Source organism: Sciurus vulgaris, assembly GCF_902686455.1.
Source record: "Sciurus vulgaris genome assembly, chromosome: 3".
Classification (NCBI taxonomy): Eukaryota; Metazoa; Chordata; class Mammalia; order Rodentia; family Sciuridae; genus Sciurus; species Sciurus vulgaris.
Window position 1 is genome coordinate 86,602,913 of NC_136463.1, and position 18,168 is coordinate 86,621,080.

Sequence of the window (18,168 nt, forward strand, 5' to 3'; positions counted from 1 at the left end):
CTCAGCAGAGAATTCTTTCAGCATTTCCCTGATCTTCCCATTTTTGAATTCCTGAAGAATTCTTGGATGTGGGCCTCCAGCCCTGGTTCACTCACCTGGTCCCATCTACCCACCTGCCTTTCACATCCTTTGCTTACCTTGACCCTAATTATTTAGAGATGTTCAACTCTTTGCTAATCAGAATGTGTTTCCTAGACAGGATTCATCTGGTAGCTTGTTAGACCTATAGTTTCTCAGACATGATCCCAGATTTGCTATCCACATCTTACCTGTAAGCACACTGAAATGTGACACAGGTTTCCTAACTCCCTCTTGCTCACTAGTTTATGACATTTGCTGTGATCTACCCTCTTAGCAAGTGTGCTCTGTTACTTAGGACTGTGCTTCTTCATTGTACCCTGTACATTAAAATCTCCTGAGGAGTTGTACCTGTTGACATCTGTGTTCTGGTATTATTATTATTATTTTTTTTTTTCTTTTCAAGAAAAGCTCTATTCTCAGAGCTCTTGATGTAATCTATGGTGAAACCCAGGCACAGATTTTTTGCTTTTCTTTTTTTTTTTTAAGTCTAACAAGGAACCAAGTTTGAGAACAATATCACAGATTAGTGGTTCTCAAAATGTGAATCCCAAACCAGCAGCATTGGCATCACCTAAACAGCATCACCTAAACTATTAGGACTCAAATTCTTGAGTTCTATCTGATGCCTTCTGATAAGGAATTTTAGAAGAGAGGAGAAGACAACAATGTTTTAACAAGTTCTTCAGGTGACTTCGGTAAGGACTTGAGAAACACTGTCACTGAGTTCTTGCTATTCACTAAAGTTCTATGGGAGAAAAAAATGAGTGAAGTCTGGCTCTCAGGCTGGAAACACAAAAAATATATTAGAAGGAAATGCCTTCGAACATACAGACAGATCCCAACACAACATACCCTTTCGGAGCCCTGTAATTAAAGTCAGAATGTGATTACATACAAGCTAAGTGCAAATGAATGAATGGGAAAAATCCCATGACTTCTGAGAGGAAGAATTTGTGTACAAATAGGAAGTGGAAGCAAGAGACCATAAAACACAGGGAGGAGGGTATTGAGGTGACTCTCCAAGTTCATTACAGATGGGCCAAAAAATAAATAACTAGGTGTTAGTTGGGAGGCTCTTGAATGTCACTTGATCCTATCCACACCTTCCTAAGAAAATGCCAGGAAAAAAATTTTTTTTTTTTATTGTAAACAAATGGGGTACATCTTGTTTCTCTGGTTGTACATGAAGTAGAGGAATATCATTTGTGTAATCATACATTTACATAGGGTAATGGTGTTTGATTCATTGTTATGTTTTCCTTCCCCCCATCCCTCCCACCCATCTTTTCCCTCTATACAGTCCCTCCTTCCTCCATTTTTGCCTCCTCCCACCCCCCATTATGTATCATCATCCGCTTATCAGTAAGATCATTTGTCCTTTGATTTTTTTGAGATTGGCTTATCTCAGCATGATATTCTCCAATTTCATCCATTTGCCTGCAAATGCCATAATTTTATTATTCTTTATGGCTGAGTAATATTCCATTGTATGTATGTGTATATATATATATATATATGTATATATATATCACAGTTTCTTTATCCATTCATCCATTCATCAATTGAGGGGCATCTAGGTTGGTTCCACAATCTGGCTATTGTGAATTGAGCAGCTATGAACATTGATGTGGCTGAACCACTGTAGTATGCTGATTTTAAGTCCTTTGGGTAGAGGCCAAGGAGTGGGATAGCTGGGTCAAATGGTGGTTCCATTCCAAGTTTTCTAAGGAATCGCCACACTGCTTTCCAGAATGGCTGCACTAATTTGCAACCCCACCAGCAAGGTATAAGTGTACCTTTTTCCCCACATCCTCACCAATATCTACTGTTGCTTGTATTCTTGATAATCACCATTCTAATTGGGGTGAGATGGAATCTTAGGGTAGTTTTGATTTGCATTTCTCTTATTACTAGAGATGTTGAACATTTTTTCATATATCTGTTGATTCCCATAGCACAGGAAATAAAAGCAGGAATCAATAACTGGGATAGATTCAAACTAAAAAGCTTTCTCTCAGCAAAGGAAACTATCAGCAATGTGAAGAGAGAGCCTACAGAGTGGGAGAAAATTTTTGCCACTCATACTTCAGATAGAGCACTAATTTCCAGAATATATTAAAAAAACTCAAAAAACTTTACACCAGGAATACAAATAACCCATCAACAAATGGGCTAAGGAAATGAACAGACACTTCCCAGAAGATCTACAAGCAATCAACAGATATAGGAAAATTTTTAATTCATGGGTTGCAAAGTGAGCTAGACAAAGGCAAGAAATGGAGAAGAAATTTCCAGATGGTAAAAAAATCAGGAATGAAGGCCCTGAGACTGAAAACTCATGATATCTTCAGTAGAATTCCTCATCAGAGTTTTTATGACTGGACATTTACCATGGAAGTTCTGTGGGCTGGCTCATTTATAAGCACAATAAGGTGGGACAGATACGACTTGAAATTCCATTGCAATTCTAAAATTATACTTAATAGATTTTACTTAATAGAATTTTATACAGAATTTTTATACAGTACAGATTATACTTAATAGAATTTTCCCATCTACCAAGGCCTCACCTATGCCTCATTTATCTCTCTAATTCCATTTTTTCTTAGGTAAACTAATAGGATGTTCTAAATATCTTAAATATTGAAAATGGAAGAGTTTTGTGATACAGCACAGCCTTGAAGACTGCCACAGGATTGCAGCATTGACCAGTATAAAAGTACATCATTTGTAATTCTGGCTTACTTTTTGGAGGACCACTATTCTGCCTTCTGGATTCCCACTACCATAAAAAGGGAAATAAAAGGTAGAAGACATTTGCTTGGTTTTGATGTGGCATAGCTATACCTGCCTTGTGGTAACAGGGTCCCAATTTTTCCCTACCCTCTATCTGACACCATGCTATGCCTCCCTAAAACTCCTTCCTGGATCTAGAATCATGTGTTCCCAAATGGGGCTCAGGGTTAAAATTAGGGACTCATGTCTGACCAGTCAGAACACCATATTCTTCTAATCAGATGAGCTGACTAGTTCTATGGCCCAAAGCACCAGAGTATGGAACTTTATGTACATATTCTAAATTTTTTTTAAAAAAAGAAAATGTATAACAGAGTCAGGAACATTTTGAAAGAGTGATGCAATTAGGCAGAACTTGTTTTCCTATCATAACACCCTGTAAATTTATAGAAATTTAAGCAGTATGAGTTTGGTTTAAGGAATAGTCAAACAGACCAATCAAATTATCTAGACTCCCAGAAGTCCAATCACACATGTGGAATTACTATTTGTAAAGACATCGTTTAAAAATCAGTGAGGAAAACAAACTAGTCAAAGAAATAGAAGATTTCATAAATAATATTGAGAAGTTTTCTATTTAGGAAAATAAAAGTTAGATCCTTAGTATATACTAATATCAAACTGAATTCTAGAGAGTATGAAGTACTAAATGAAAAATCCTATAAAACAGTCACTTTTAAATTATTGCTTCATATTATAAGCATATAGTAAGTTTTTAAAATCCCCAGCATCCATTACGAAACAAGAAAGTAAGAATCTGTGGTGTTGGAACCCAAACCTCCATTTTTTTAAATCTTCTGTGGCATTTCAGAAGTTTGTCAGTGTTTAGAAACTTTGCTGTTAATGGAAAAAACTTGCTCTGAGCTTCCTAACAGCTAATGCAAAGAATAAGTAAGAACAAATCACAACATTTTCATTTTAAAATAAAGTTAAATATTCAGGAGATTTACCAGTTTTCCTGGTGTTGAAACATAGGGAGAAATGGTACCATTTAAAAACTTCATAAACCAATCCTACATTCTGAAACCCTACTAAATTAACAGTGGCCTTATAACACTAATACCTGTATTTTCTATCCTTAAATATCAAAAGCATCCAAATTGCCTGGTCATAGAGAAATCAGGGAAAGAATTAGAAAGAACTCAATACATTCAACCCTAACAAATAGCCAGAGTATTTATCCATTACTTATTTGAATTATTAGTGGCTTCACCATTATCAAAAATAGCTCACTTCATATTATACATATGTATTAATCTGCTCACTGGGTATGCCTGACACTAAGGCCCTAAATGCAGATTTTTGGACTTTTAGTATCTAGACCATTTTGTGTACTGACCTATGGAAAATGCAACTCTTTTTCCTGAGTTTAGATATAATTTCTGAATCCTTTCATCATAAGCTCCAGATTGCCATTATTGATAATTAGATTCAACATACAAAGTGAAATATAGCTGTCCTGCCTCCTCTGTATACCTGCAGGAATTCTCTATTTCTTTGTGACCACAAAGAGGGAGCCAGCTTAGCGGTAATCTCTTGAGGAGTAGTAGAAATATGGGCTAAGCCCTTGAAATGGGGAGGGATGCTGGTACAAGAATTTTGTAGCAGGAATCAATGATGTAACTCTAAAGCTATACTCTAGAATGAGGAAACCAGGTGTCAATAACTGTGAAGGCTCTAAGATTTAACCCTACTTGCTAGTTAGCCAGTCAGTCTGCTAGTTTCATAGATAATTACAGAAGATGAGAGGTTCCCGTATCAGATAAATGATTTATGAATGGAAGCAAAGAGATAACCTGAACTTCATATTCTTATCAGTGGCTTTGGTCCCTCAAATCCCTCGGTGATAGTAGGGGTTAAGGGTCATATGGAAGTGGACCAGGGGAGATGCTCCATGCACTGTAGCTTTACACCAAAGCTGAGAAATCCCAAAGTGAGAAGACATTGGACGTGTGAATGGACCTGCAAGCAAAACAACCAATCAAGGAAGCGGGGAGCAAGAAACCTGTCCAACTCTTGTCCTAAAAGGAGATGTCATCATACCATCTTCTTCCCCTGGATGAGCTCTATCTGTATCTTCCAAGGATACTTTTTATACAAATATTTCTATTAAGATTGTGAACATGCAGAATTGTCACAGCATATTGTCCCCAAATGTTAGGAATAGAAAATAGCAGTCAAGATGCCGAATTGTGTTTCCATTCCAAATTTTTCTGAGGAATATTGCTTTCCATAGTAGTTGCACCAATTCATAGCCCAGCCGGCAATGTATTAGTGTACCTTTTTCCCCACATCTTTGTCAACGTTTATTATTGTTTGTATTTTTGATGACTTTACCCAGCTATCCCACTTCTTGGTTTATACCCAAAGGTCTTAAAATCAGCATATGACAGTGATGCAGTCACATCAATGTTCATGGAAGCTCAATTCACAATAGCTAAACTATGGAACCAACCTAGATTCCTTTCAACAGATGAATGAATTAAAAAATGTGTGTGTGTGTGTGTGTGTGTGTGTGTATCATATATATCATATATATATATTTTATATATATATATGTTTATACTCAGCCTCAAAGAAGAATGAAATTATGGAATTTGCTGGAGCTGGAGAATATCATGCTAAGTAAAATAAGCCAATCCCAAAAAACCAAAATTCGAATGTTTTCTCTGATATATAGATGCTAATTCACAATGGAGGGGGTGTCTAGGAAAGAATAGAGTTACTTTAGATTAGGTGGAGGGGAGTGAAGGGAGGGGAGGGGTCATGGGGGTAGGAAGGTTAATAGAATGAATCAGACATTATTACCCCATGTACCCCATGTACTATATGACCAGTGGGATTCTACATCATGTATAACCAGGAGAATGAGAAATTATACTCTATTACATATGATGTATCAAAGTATATTCTATGGTCATGTATAACTTATTAAAATAAATTAATTTTTTTAACAAAAATGACAAATTGTAACAGGAACAAGACTAGAAGACAAAAAGTACACATGGCAAATAAAATCAGCAGCCAGAACTGGGATCCTAGTCTTCCAAGACAGTGACTAATGAATTGGGCTTCCTGTTAGAGAAATACTTGGTGAAGGTAGGATGGAATGGGAATTCATTCTGCCCCAACAGTCTTCTATCCACACTTATCAGGCTTATCATAAGTGTCTCAAGGTAAAATCAAAGTTAAAATGTTACTCAGGATGCCTTATTTTTACCTGCTGCATGAGAAATATAAATGATTTTGCTTCCCAAATGTAGTTCTATTTTCCTTTTCATTATGGGTTCCGTTGCAAGTATAAAATTCCCTAAAAATGTCACCAAGGAGAGCATTATTATCTGATGTCTTATAATTTCAGTTAAATTAGTCACTTTAAGAATGTTGAAGCAATTGGGGAAATTCCCTGATATTAAATGACTCTGGCATTTTCAACAGCGTTGGTTAGATCAGCTTTGCACAGAGAACAGCTGGAGAGGTAAGGATACAAAGATGTGCTGATTACAAGTCAAAGAGCCTGAGGAAAATCTAAATTAAATGCATCCAATTTCTGCTCACCCCAAGGGATAGTCAATGGGAATGGCCCTCCCCCCACCCCTGAGAATGGAGAAAGTGATAGCAAGGAGAAAGTAGAAGGCTGGACACCTGGAGACATCTCATAAGATTGCCTTGAACTTTTTTCTTATTCAGAGCTGAGCTTGCTGATTTGGAAATATGTTCATTTTGCTTTCCTTGGGATTCTATTGAATATATATGTGAGGCAGTGACCACAGCTAATTGAAAGATGATGCCATGCCAGGAAACGTAGTATAGCAGAAAATGAATTCAGTTTGGAGTTCCAGCATCTGAGTGGAAACTGACTGTCTAGGGGACCTTAGCCAGGCTTTCCTCTGAATCCGTTTTCTCCTTGATAAAATGAGTAGGGATTCACTAGTTCTATGGTTCCCAAAATACTTTTTTAGTAAGTGTTGCAGTTACAAAAAGAATCTTTGCAAATAGCATTGTACATGTTAGGGGAATGATTGAAGAAAAAGACAGGAAACTAGGTTTCAGTGTTCCCTTCTCCCATAAAGGAAAACTCCCTTTAGGAATCCTCTGGGCTCATCTAGTAATTCAGACACAGAATCCTGAAATGAAGCCCACCTAAAGCATGCTGGAAAATAGCATGTATGTGTTACAACTGAAATAAATATGATTTAATACTGTCTCTTTTTTGCTTATTTGTTCCTTCTGAGAGGGAATTTGGGGACAGATAACAGAGATAGAGCTATCTCTAAGGCAGAGTCCATTAGATTAATTTGCTCTTGGGGAGCACTTCTGAATTATAGGAACCGGAAGATTGCTAACAGAGACAGATGAATGAAAGCAGGAATAAAAATGACCCAAGAAGACTTCTTCATGTGCAGCCTACCCTCAGGCACCTCACAACTAAAGCAAAGCAAGTAAAATATTCCTTGTCATTTATATACTTCTACCATTTTGATGACTTCTTTTATTCCTTTATTCCCAACCCTCATTTTAAATGCTTTCTCTGTTCAATTTACCACATCCGTGAAAATAAGGCAGATTGGAAACACACCTTGTGTGATTGGTGAATCCAGTACCACTAAAGACTGGCTTGACTCGGCACTGATCCAAATGGATGCAAACAGTGATTGTTGGCCTCCTTTAATTCTTTCTTCACTTTTTCTGAGAAAACCTACATTTCATTTGGAGTTAAGAAGCTACTTTGATTTGGCTCATGGATGCCACATAAGCTAGAAATATTTTGGGTACTGTTAAGGAGAAAAAAAAAATCCATATTTCAGGCACTACCCTGGTAAGTTACAGTTTAGCAGGAAGAGCAGTGTGTAGACAGCAAGGTATACCCAGGCTCTGCCAGGTGTGCATAGGAGCAGGGCCTCAGCTCCTCATGCTATAGACTAGTGAAGGTGCAGACTTCAGGGACAAAAGATTAGAACACTGTGTCCAAAATTTGAAAAACACTCTTAAAATTAAACATGGAAATATTATAATTATCTCTAAAAATTTACCCAGGACATAATACCCATCCTGTTAGAGAGGTTTGATATGCTCTCTGTTCTCATCTCTAAATAGCTCAAGTGTTGCTAATGGAGGAAAATCCTAAGAAATAGATTTTCATGGAAAATTCATCAAATATCCATGTCCTGCAACCTCAGAGAATTTTCAGCTATCCTGGCCTATGGGTTAGACCAGTTCATTCTTCTTAGAGCCTCATTCAGGACACTTAAATTAGCTGTGAAAAATAACAGGTGGCAAATAAAAGTATATCATATAGGAATAATAAATAGGCTTAGAATTTATAAGAGGGGTTTTAACCAACAATACATTGAAATAATTCACTTAGGAGGAAAGAAAGATGTAGTCTGGCAGATGCGAAATTGGGTTAGCATACCTGTTAGGTAAAGCAAACTCCCTGGGCCTCTTCACATCACTTATCACACAATTCTCACTCAGTGTCTCAATTTGGCAGGACAGGGTCTGTCTTCCAACTAGTCTATGCTGAGGGTTTGTCTACCATATATTAGGACCTGCATTTGTATCTGTAGTGACTGAATTTCATTAAATGAAGCTAGGAGGTGGAAGGGAAGTCTTGTGTGTTTTTTAATTCTAGCAGAAAAAGTAAAATAGCAACTATAATGGTTATATGTCTTTTCATCCAACCAGAAAGATCTGAAATGATAAAAGTTAGTAGGCTACCTGCAGAGCTACCATTATAGTCACACAGTAGATTGAATATTTTAGTTTGCTAAATGAGTGACTGTTGCTAATAAATATTGACTGAAAAAAGAAAAGATACAGGCAATTTATGTACAGTCCTGCCATTCTCTGAATCAAAACAATGGGCTTTCTCCTTCCTGGCTTCATATTAAAATCACTGCAGAGCTCTTAGCAAATCCTGAGTCCAGGTCTCTGTGTCTAGAAATTCTGCTATGACCAAGGTAAATGATGTTTCACTAACTTACACTTATCAGCAATAGAAACAAAACAAACAAACAAACAAACAAAAAACCCAACCTTCAGGAACCTGAGATTCTAAATTATGATGTGAAACAATCAAGGGTAAAAAGAGATCTTTTATAGAGAAACATGACATTTAGAAAGATATATACAATGGGTGAAAAATCACATCAACATACATGTTTAAAACTATGTCAAAGAATGATTACATGGTTATTTATTCTGGGGAAAAATCTATGTCTTATCTTAGTAGTACTAGAATATACTTAATAAGTGCATTTAAAAGAACTGGTTTTAGACAGTAAGATAAAATCATAATAGTGAAAAGAAAGGCAAAGTGTATGGACATCCCCTAAAAGAGAAACAAGCCAAAACTTAGGTGAGCTTTAACCAAGAATAATTACAGGATCTGCCTAGTGTTCAATAGAAAACCAGTAAACTGGTTGTTCTGACTAGAGAAACCCCTTCCAAACTAATGTTATTATCAAGAAAAATCACAAGCAAATGAAGCAAATAATATTAAGGAAAATAATGAGTCTGGAGAATTTTACTTAATGGTAGACTTGTGATGAATCTTTGGAAGGCTGAGCAGAAGACAAAGTTCAAAACATAGAATAAAACCTTGGGTCTTAAATAAAAAATATGTCAGGAGTGGCAGCAGTCTTCCCTGACCTTGACACTTAGGACAGAATATCAAGGTGAATAAACCAAGTGTGCAACTACCTTGCACCTTTTGTTCTAATGATTGACATTGCTTCAGGGGAGAAAAGATGACCAATTTTGCAAATTGGGAATTGTGTTAACTTGCTACCTGCATTGTCCTCCTTGCCTCTGTCTGCCATCAGAGAGTTTGGAGGACTCTCCATGAAGGTAACTAAGATGAGGACTGAAGACTGTAGAACAGCAGGATGACTGGGACACTATAGTAGCACAGAGAGGTCACAGGTAGTCCAGAAGCAGTTCTTAAATGGTTCAATGTCTTCAAAGATGAGTCTAGTTAGGCTGAAAACAGTTTTTCAAGTACAGCAAAATTAAGATCTCATGTGCTTCTGTCTTCAGACTCATTGTGTATAAATGAGTGTATAATCCCATGTGAATCTGCCAGTGAAAAATGGGCATCATAATACTTTGAAAATGGGACAGAAATGAAGGGGAATTAAAAAAAACAATGTTAGTTTATTGTAGTTATTTCCATGAGTAGTCCAAGCAGGTTCTGTTTTCAGTTTTGCACATTCAAATACTGGTATCAACAACACAATAGATGGACAGCTTCAATCTGTGTTATGCAGATGCTTGGTGAAGAGACACATGGGAAGTGAGGGGAGGGAGGGTTTCCAGAGACCAGGTGGAATTCCTGATAGGCCAGGCTTTCACTCTGTGGCTCTCTCCCACAGTTGAGTGATTTTTGCGACTGTCTGGAGAGCAATTTATTTGACTAAGGTATCCAGAGTTGCTGACATGCCTGCAACCCTGGGGCACTCAGCAGCTTCTTCCACCATCTGCACCGTTCCTGCTGGGGCAAATCTGGTACACAGTAACTCCTTCAGGATGACTTGCTAGATATGCATGAAAATATAATCCTACTTAGTTCTTAGTGTAATTTTATTTTATTTTATTTTTTAATTCATGGGAAGCATTGCATTTCAAAAGAGAACATGGATTTTGAAATCAACCCATCTGGATTTCAGTCAAAATCCTTAGTCAAAGAACTTGAAAATGCCATTTAACCTCTTTTATTGTCAATTCCTACCTTGTTAAATGGTTGTGATAATACCTACATTAGCTTATTTTCCATACTCTGTAATTATAAAAATGAGGTCATATGTGTTAAAGAGCTTAGTAAGCTAAAGAGAACTATAGGTACATTTGGGATTTTAAATGCCAATTTAAAAATGTGATTATTTCTTGTATATATTGCCCTCATTAGAAAAGGAAGCAAGACTCTCAATTACAAAGATATTTTAGTTCTGGCTGCAGATCTGTGTCTGAAGTTATCATTAAGGCAAAGGCTTAAAATTATCAAATTTACAGTTATTATTGTCAATGATAATCAAGAAAGCAAATATTAAAGAATAATGTACTAAGTGATTTTTTAAGTGAAAAAGTAGATCCTACTTATCACTAAAACTAAGAAAAGATATCAGCATTATTTTTCACTCCTGATAAGTGATGAAACTGGTTTTATGCTTTTGAACCAACAGAATTTAATTATGATTTATAAGCAGTACCAAAAAGACAAAATACAATTTTATCCATTTTAATCTATATTTTTATTCATTTCTTCTTTAATCATTTGCTTCATTGAGCATTTACATGGTTAATTTCACAGAATTATTCTAACTACAGAATAGTGGGCTTTTATTTGGACTCTTAAAAATTCCTCATTAGAGAACATTTATAAGTTTAAAATAGACCTTACTTGTGGCCAGGGATCATTATCAGTTAAATCAAGTTAGAAGGCAAGACATTGAGATCATCTAAAATTTAGAAAAATATTTAAAATCATATATGTGTGCAGTGCCCATTTTGGCAGTGTCCACCAGATCATTGTATCTGTTACTAACATAAGTTTGCATGATTTGGAAGTAGCCATTCATGACTTTTCTAATGAGTCATTGTCTTACATACTGAGAAGGATATGCTGGTCATGAATATGGAAAGCAGTACTAAAAACAAAGGAACTATCAAGGAGAAAGAGAAAGGTCTGAATCAAAACATGTTTGTGAAATGAAATGATGATAATAAATACAAAACAGCATGGAATGGATAAAGAAATTAAAAAACAAAATTTAGATTTAGATAGACTCACCAATAATAAATTCTTTAGAACATTATTAATCTTTCTGGAGTCACCATTTTGCTATTGTTAAATGGAAATAATTACAAGTCTCTCATTGATTATTGTGAAAGTAAATACCCTGACATGTGAAATGCAGTGTTTATTAGCTGTTTCATCTTTTGTTTTCCTTCTCTTCAAGACAGACAGACAATTAAAATTAAAGAATTAAATGAACCATGATGGAAGTATAGAAACTGCCTAAAAGATTCTGCAACATGGCCTAGCAGACTTCTTTTGAAATATTGTTAGAACAGAACAATACCTCTCTCCTCTTTGTTTCAAGACCAAGTTATATGGATATCTTGATAGCTTGCATTCAGCTTCTCCCTTTCCTAGGGCGTATCAAGAAGGAAAGTTTAAGTAAGGAAAAGAGATATGTAGTCCATTAAACCAAAAAATCCCTCAAAGTAAATGTCATTCTATGATTGATTGGAAGAAATACATTAAAAGAGGCAACTTCTAAAAGTGCCCATGATGTACCGCAGCAAGAGGTTACCATGATGGTAAATGAGAGGAGACAGGGGTGGTCAAGGAATGGCTATCATAACCAGATGGTTTGTAGGGATTTAAAAGAAGCTAGGTTACTGACCTAAGGTGTGACTAGACTATGGGGAGTCAGAGATATTATTGCATACACTAGGAATAATAGAAATTATCCCTGAGTTACAAGAAATAGATATTGATATAAAAAATGTCACATAACCTTAGCAGCTAACAAAATGGTGAAAAATATAAGCTATTAGGAGAGACAAAGCAGGATTCTAATGTTACAATACAGTGACTAATGGATGTGATCATCTCTGAGTTGTTTTAGACTCTGGTGTTTTCCTGGCCCTTCCAAGGATGCTTCAGTAAGTGAACCCACAGTCTATCTAAACTATGTTCAACAATTGTTTTCAAGCTTCCACCTGCCTCAGCAAATCTTGAATTGCAGAATCATTTATGCATTACTTTTTCAAAACATGCATAAGTTCACAATTTGCTAGTGATAGAAATGGCAACAGAATCAAACCCCTTTGTAAGCCATTCATCATCCTGATTTGTAGATTATATTTGTGCCATTGCTCCTCTATTATTCCTCCCATAATTTAAGAATATTAAAGAAAAGGAATCTTCATTGAAATTTTCATCCCAAGTTGTGAAGGTATAGCTTGGTAGTAGAATATTAGCTTAACATTGGTGAGGACTTTGGTTTTATCCCCAGCAGAGATAAAAGGAAAAAAGAAAAGAAAGGAGGAAGAAAAAGATTTTCATTCCACATATTAACAAATTTTAGTAGAAATTCATTTCAAATCACATTTTTATCCAAGAAGAAATATTTGGGAATTATAATTATTACATTATAATTATAATTGGGGGAAATTTTCCTGAGAAAATCATGTATAATAAGATAAAAACATAAAATTAAGAAGAAAATTTGTTCAACATCTTTAGAAATTCCTGGAACCAAAAAAAAAAAAAAAAAAAAAAGTTCTTAAACTTGAATTTTTTCCAAATTAACTGATAGCTTATTTTATGAAATAAATCTTATAGGTGAAAAGTATGTAGTATTTACAAGAATGAAATTATGACATTTGCTGGTAAATGGTGGAACTGAAGAACAACATATTGATAGAAATAAGCCAGACTCAGAAAGTCACGGGTTAAATGTTTTCTCTCATATTTGGAAGCTACGAAGAAAAGGGAATTAAAAAATAGGGGGAGATTATCATGAAAATAGAAGGGAGAGCAGTAAAATAGATGTAGGGGACCAAAGGGAAGAGAAGAAAGAGAAAGGAGAAAAGAACTAGAAAATAAAATCAATTGAGTTTTGTTATATGCTTGAATACACCACAATGAATCCCACTTTTATGTATAATTATAATGACATGACATACATGCATATAATATGTACCAATGACATACATGCATATAATATGTAAATAAATAGAAGGAGACCAGAAGAGTAGAGGAAGAAGAGTGGGAAGGAGGAGAGGGAAAGGAGAGATACTGGAGAATAGATTGGAGCGAATTATGTTATGTGCTTATATGCATATGTCACAACGAACCCACTGTGTATAATTATAATGTACTACCATAAACAGTAGAAAAAGAATTATCATCTTAAATGTGATTTCTGTACACTGGAAGGACTGATTTTTCCCTGGACATCTTTAACAATTCAACATTATGCTCAACCAGTTTCTGAGTAGACTAGAAGAGAACAGTAAAGGTAACAGATCAAAGAACTTCTCTATATACTTAATCTTGTGACATTTGTTCTATAGGAAAATACACTTTTACCTAGTAATTGCTATGTGGCAAAAGTATTAAAGAAACATGATTATCAATATTATACATTTTTAGTCATTTTCCCATTGCTAAGTATTTTAAATAAACTTTACTTGCTCAAGGATCTTAAAATAAGATACTAGAATTTTACTCCACCTTCGGCAAGCATTTCTTTCAAACTAGTCAAAGAAAAACAATATTCTTTAAATAATGAGTAATAAAAACCAAGTATTTAAGCAAAGGACAATATGTGCATTAATTTTCTAATCATTTCCTCCACATTTTTATTTCTGAGTCATCTTTCCCAGTATGTGGCAATAGTAAAGTCCCACCACTGCAGGATTTGAACCTGTTAAGTGATCCTATTCACCCTTACTTCCCTCACTCCCCAAGTATTTGAAGTGGCACCCTTTCTCTGTATTTGTGACTCAGAAATCTATCAAATTCCAACGAATTACAATGTGTGGATTTGGGACCAGGAACAATTTTGTCTTCTTACTGAAGTTCATTTTACCCCCAAATTCTCAAAGAACATGGAGAATAATCTGCATTCTTAGTTTCTTCCTAGGCAATCTGTAGTTTAGGTAGTATTTTAAAAATGAAAATGAAAGACTGAATGAAGCATCCAGGGTTTCATGTTTGCAGAATACTTAGTTTCTGCTTTCAATAAATAAATCAACCCTAAGAGCCTCACCCTTTGGGAAGCTGCAGGACCTTTTGATGTGTTCCTATACCAAACTAGATTTTTGTGGTATGGATGCCTGAGATAACAGAAGCAGGAATAATTGTTAATAGCCATGTCCTTTCAAGACAGTTCTTTGAAACAAAGTTAATAGGCCTGCACACTAACAACACCTGTGTAAAAGTTGACAGTATACAAGTCTGCTATTCCATGAAAAGCTCCATGAAAAGGCTAACATATATTCTGACTCTGACATTATCTGAATATTTACTCACAGAGATTCACTTGCTCTAAACATTTTTTTTACAGTCTATTTCCTTTTATACTTTCCCTTCCCCCACCAAAAAATTTGGCTCAAACTCTTTATTAAGATATTCTGTTATGTTTGTTTATGTGCTTTGTGGTCTGTGAGGTATGGGGGTTAGAATAGAGGAGAGGAAAGGAAAGGTGGAGACAGGCAGGGACTGGCATTCATTAGTAAGTTGCCCAGAGACTCACCAGATAAGTGGCATCATAGAAATGATCCCAACTTTCCTTGCAAATGTCTCTTCCCTGATTTAAAGGCATGTGGGAATATATGGACCTTTTATAATGTTCCCAAAGCATGGTTCACAGACCACTGGGTTTCCCCCATGTCTCTTTTCAGTGGTCTTCAAGGTCAAACTGTTTCTTATAATTCTAAGATATTATTTGACCTTTTGGTTGTGTTGACATTTTACTAATGATGCAAAACCAATCATGGGTAAAACTGTGGCTGTCTTTGCAAGATTCAGGAAGGTGGCACCAAACTGTTCAAGAAGGCCTTGTATTTGAAGGCATTTACTTGCAAGGACGGGAAATGCCAATATTATTTAAGAATATTCTTGTTGATTCTATAAGCATTATTAATTTTAGTTATACATTAACCCTTAGATCAACAACAACATTCTGATAAAATGAGAAGTTTGTATAGGACAATTCTGCTGCCTATTGAAGCATAGTGGTTATTCAAGGAAAATCAATTCTGCAATTGTTTGACTTTTAAGTGAACCAGCTTTTTTTTTATTAAAATGATTTTTATTTGAAAGAAATCAATAAACCAAAGGTATTCAGAGTGAGGTAGTCAGGTTCTTGGTAGACATTTTCTCAAAAATGAACTAATGGATCTATTATCATGAAGAAACAACTGACAACTCCTAAGGAAGTTTAAATTCTGAAAAATGTGTATCTGGCAATCAGATGTTGCCAGTTTCCCAGCACATAGAGACTTTGCTGTTGAGAACAGTGTAATACAATTTTCAAGTAATATATGATGTAATTTGTCAGCATTTGGTAACTTTACATAGCCCAGCAAACTATGATCAATGTAGTATCTTACAAAATTAAACATGAATTCTTATTCAAAGTAAAACCAAATGTGAACACTTAAATTAGTATCATTCCATATACCACATTACCAACACTCTTTAAGAAATCACCTCTTGTAAAACTTTGGTATTGCATAAAAGAAGACTAGCCACAAATCATAAAGACTACAGAAAACCAATCCTATTTTTCCAATTACAAATGTATGTAAGAAGCCTGTATTTTATTTATATCCTTCTACCAAAGCCACAACCAAAGCTATATATCATCACAGATTCAATGCAGTGGAAAATAATAGGAATCAAATATCTTTTATTAAACCAGACTTCAAAGAGATATACAAAAATCAAAACTTCACACTTTGCATTATTGTGTGGAGGAATATAGTCATTTTCATATAAACTATGATATTCATGTTAATGTGAATTTGTTATTTTAAATGAATTAACGAATATATATTATTTAAATGTGTCAGTTCAAATTCCTCACATAATAAGTATCAAGGAGTATAATCAATGTTAATATGTTTTGCAAAGTTCTAAATAATTATGAAGCATTTTTTAAAATCACCCTTTATAAGAGGTGTTGAGATCAAACATTTTGAAATATATAGTGTTAACATAATTCAATGTGCTCAAGACATCATCATAAATTTCAGCAATATAACAAACTCTCTAAAGCTAGAACTGAGGCATTTGCTACTGTAAGAAAAGCATTATAGAATGACCTCCTCTTCAGAAAAACAGTCACTAACAGTCTTACTCGTATAGTTTCACATATATATTTGCTAGTAAACATAAGTTGAATATTTGTTATTCTGTAAACTAATGATATTAAGATAGCATTCATGATTTTCATTCATATATTTCTGATAACAATATCCAATTAGCACATTCATTTTATGTCCACTGAGTTAATTTTATGTTAAAAGAAATTCAATAGTTCTCAATTACATTTGCTTCCAAATTAAATTAGCATTACATGAATTTAATGGGTGTCTTAATTAGACCATGCTATTAAGAGGATTTTATACAAATTAAATTCTACCTCTGCACAGTTCACCCTTCTTTGTGTTAAACACAGGATGAAAATTCTTTAAATCACAGAGAGCATATGAACATCTTATATTGCAAACAGAAAAGGGAAACAATGAGCAAATTAAACTAACATAAGATCAAGAAAAACTCACTTCAACCAGAAATTATCTGGCTGCTTCTCTCTGCCTGCTGGTAATAGAACTTTTCTTTTTGACTCAAATATTACAACTATTTTGAAAACATAAAAGCAATGTCAGTCCACTCCTCTTAGATTCTTTTTCCTTTTGAAACCATAATTTACCATCCTGAATCTGAGGTTAGTTTGATGACTCAGTTTACTAATTCTTAGGAAACTATAATTTTATTACATGAAATTAATATAGAATCAGAACCCAACATAGTTCAATGATAAGAAATTCAAATTTTTCTAAGATTTTGATTTTCAAATATGAAGATCCTTTACATAGCTCAAAAGTTAAAACAATTTAACAAATAAATTCAAAGAGGTCTCATCTGTATTTGCCTCATTTCCTATCCTAATATGAAGTTACATCTTTAGTTTTTAATTTGTCTTTCCCTATGACCATACAACTGATTATTATAGTTTTAATAGCTATAATAATTGGTATCATTCACTGAGTAATTGTTACATGCCTAGCGATCTACTTTATTTGCATTAATCATCTCTATTCCTTGTCACCTTTCTGCAAAGTAAACATTATTATTTCTGATTCTTAATTCGGGACAACAAAGCTCAGAGAAGTTAAGAAATCTGCTCAAAGTCACACAGAAAATAATCCATAGACCCTTATGATTTTCAAGTTTTTTGTGCTCGCTATTTTCCTCACAGTGTTAAATCTATAACACCTTTCCAAAGTGGCTAAGTGTTTTAGCTCTGCAGTCAAACTGCCACGGATTAAAAGATGGTTCTAACGCTCTGTGCCATGTGTGTTTATGAAGATAATCCCTATCCCTCATGACCATTGTCCTCAAGTAACTTCACATTAGAATAGGAAATGAGGTGGACAGGAATGAGAACTCTGTGAATATACTTGTTAAATTGCTTTAACTTTTTAGCTATGTAAAGGTTCTGCATATTTGAAAATCAAAATCTTACCAAAAAATACAAAATACAT